The sequence below is a fragment of the Crocodylus porosus genome, unplaced genomic scaffold (genome assembly GCF_001723895.1).
Source record: "Crocodylus porosus isolate Cpor-Errol unplaced genomic scaffold, CroPor_comp1, whole genome shotgun sequence".
In the NCBI taxonomy this organism is placed as follows: Eukaryota; Metazoa; Chordata; order Crocodylia; family Crocodylidae; genus Crocodylus; species Crocodylus porosus.
The window spans coordinates 9,989,762-9,992,676 of record NW_017728907.1 but is presented as its reverse complement, the minus strand read 5'-3'; the positions used below and the strand labels follow the sequence as shown (position 1 = coordinate 9,992,676).

The following is a 2,915-nucleotide window of genomic DNA, read 5'->3' as shown; positions in this document are numbered from 1 at the left end:
ACGTCAGAAATGAACACAGTGCTCGCTATTTTTTTGCTTTTTCACCTGTACACAGTAATCATTTCCATTTGCATGGCATACTGCTCATTATTGAGTGGCTGCTCCTGAAGTACTACAATGGTAATACTGACTTAAAGTAATGCCTATTTAAGAATATCGAAAGCATTTGTTTTTACTTCATGTTTTAAGTTGCTTAATAATCCTGCCATCCCCTGGATAGTTAGCATCCAGAAAAGTTTCTTCACCAGATTAAAACAATGTTAAAATAATTCAAGCTACTTGACTCTGTCTCATTAATATTCCCATCTGGTTGCTACGCCCAGCCATATTATTTATTGCAGTTCAGTCTGTAAAGGACAGTGCAGTAACACATCAACACTAAAACATTAACACATGGTTTAACAGGTTTGACGTGCAGAACTGCAAAATCCAAGTGTGGAAAAACAGTTTGAAATGAGGCTATAATGAGGAGATGATGACACTGTCTACTGCCTGCAGAGTGCCTTTGATCCCAGAGAGCTTTTAAAAGGTACACACATGCAGCCACCTCTGGGGCAGAGGCCATCTACCATTCAGCTGGCTACATACTGCACGGCAGTAGTAATGGAGTAGACTGCTTGGGGTCAGATCCTATTCCACCTACTAGGGGCCTAAGAGGACTTAGGACACCTCAATGCAAGCCCTCGTTCCACCTTCCTTGAGTCTCTGAAGAATGGTTAACACATCTATTTTTATTACATGCTGTCATCTTAGCCTTAAGACTAAGTCAGAAAATGCAGAAAGGAGGAGGAGATTCCACTCACCTTTTGCATTAATGCTTTTTCAGGCACTCAGTGTTGAATAAGATCACACTTAGTCACCTCTGTTCATTCAGGGAACCTAATAGGTGGAAGAGGATCTTGGTCTAGAGCTAGACTCTTTTGTGACTGTGGGGTAGAAAGGAGCTCAGCTGTTTCGGGTTTATCAATCTACAGACTCATAGTATATAGGCAGCCTCCTAGCTGAGAAACTCCAGCTCTGAAGCCAGGTAGTTGTATACAGCAGCCCTGCTGCTCCTGGGACAGTTCATATTTACTAGAGATGAAACTTTTGGGCATTCCTACTTGGCATACTGCAGGCTGAGCAGTCTGTCCAAAGCTTGGTATGGTTGCATCTGGGGCTCAGAGAGGGGCTCATCTCAAATGTTTTGGACAGTCCTATTCATACATGTGCTAAATGCATTTGTTTGCCTGTGGGGATATGATGATTACTTCTAGAATAATGTTTTGATTTAAAACTCAGGCGAAAACTCTTGCACAGAGGCAAGAACAAATAACAACTTAAGATGGGTATCTCTGTGTGTATCTGCATGGGGCTATAAATTCTCTCTCTACCCACCACCAGCCCCTTACTGTCAAATGTCTACATACTTCCAGGAACTGCAACCTGGGGAGTTCACTTGTTTGCAGATAGGGTAGGCATAGAGCTGGCTGCAGAATAAAACTGGATCAGCTGCTTATCAACTTGAGTTTGAAAATGGGAGACACATTAGTTGTTCTGAATAAAGCCAGTGTGTCTGGGGATAGGTCACTGGGGACAAAGGACAGAGATTAGATTTCAAGGGGCGAGCAATCATTGCCTTTTAGAACTGGGAACCCTGCGGCAGTCAGAAGAGTTTGCTCTCTGTGCCCAGAGATGGAAGATTGTGTAATGGAAAACGTATGGATCAGATGCATGCAATATACATTACTAATTTTACTGCTTTCCTGGATTAACTTTGATTCTGGCTGACAACTCACAACTGGGGCTGCACCCTCTCATGCCCAGCACCACCTGCAGAAACCATTAGAGCAAATACATCTGGTGCTGTAATGAAAAGCAGGAGATGACCTAGTCAGTGAGGCTGTTGGCCTGTGAGGAGAATCAGAGCTCCCACCTGCAAAAATGAATTGGAAAATGCCTGATTTCTCTCTGGTTCTGAGTTGAATGCTAAGGGACTATGATTAGGGATTGGCTGTGCCTCTTACTCAGCTGAGAGCTCAGGCTCTGGTGCAGAACATCTAGATAAAGTGCTTGGTACTTCCTGGGCAAGAGCACTATAGGGGTCCCTAGTTTGTGCTCATGTGGCAGGTTCTCATTTGTGAAATGAGTTCTTCAGCTTGCAAAATGTCTTTGGTATTTCTGCTGGCCTGCCCCTATCCTTGCTGCCTTCCTAAAGCATTTGGCTGAGAAGAGGTGGCTAGCACAGCTTTTTGGTACGCTCACATCTGGTGACCTTGCCTATTAGTATGATCCACTGCTCTGGTCTTAGCCACTAAGAGATGCTGATGACTGGAGCAACTGAAGGAGAGGGCTTGGTTAGGCTAGCTGATAGCCGGTGGACAGCACTTCTGTAGCTCCAGCAGATCAATAGGACTGAGATGGGGGGACATCCGGAGAATGGAATAGATGGAACTGTAGGAAAAATAGAACCCAAATCCCCCTCCAGTCCTGTGTGATGTTTCCGAAGCTCTACTGAGCATGAGGATGCACTGGACAGCTTTGGTACTAGTACAGGAACTCGAAGAGGGCCAACTTGGTCTCTGCAGTTGTGCAGTAGCCGCGTTTCCCGCTGCTACGCCAAGCTGATGCGCTGCCTCATGGTGTCCGACACCATCCGCTGGTCCTGCGACATCTACGTGGAGCACATCACGGGCCACCGCCAGTACATCGACCCCTCCAGACCAGCCACCGCCGGACCGGACCCAGAGGATGCCGCCGCCTGAACCGCCCCCCCCGCTTCGCTTTGAGAGGACTTCGCCGCCACAGACGACCCCACCCCACCCGAAGAGGGCCCCCGCGATTGGACTTTATGGACTGAGACGCTCACTCCGAGCCACTTCCTTCAACATCGCGGACCACTGTAACGGGTATGTGTGTATCTATCTCCTTTCCCT

The 2,915-nt window shown here is 46.8% G+C and overlaps 1 protein-coding gene across 1 annotated transcript in view; it reads right to left on the bottom strand.

Moving 5' to 3' along the window:
* The window catches only part of ATF6 (activating transcription factor 6), a 166,345-nt gene that overhangs the window by 5,527 nt on the left and 157,903 nt on the right, over positions 1-2,915 (bottom strand). The window lies entirely within an intron of this gene.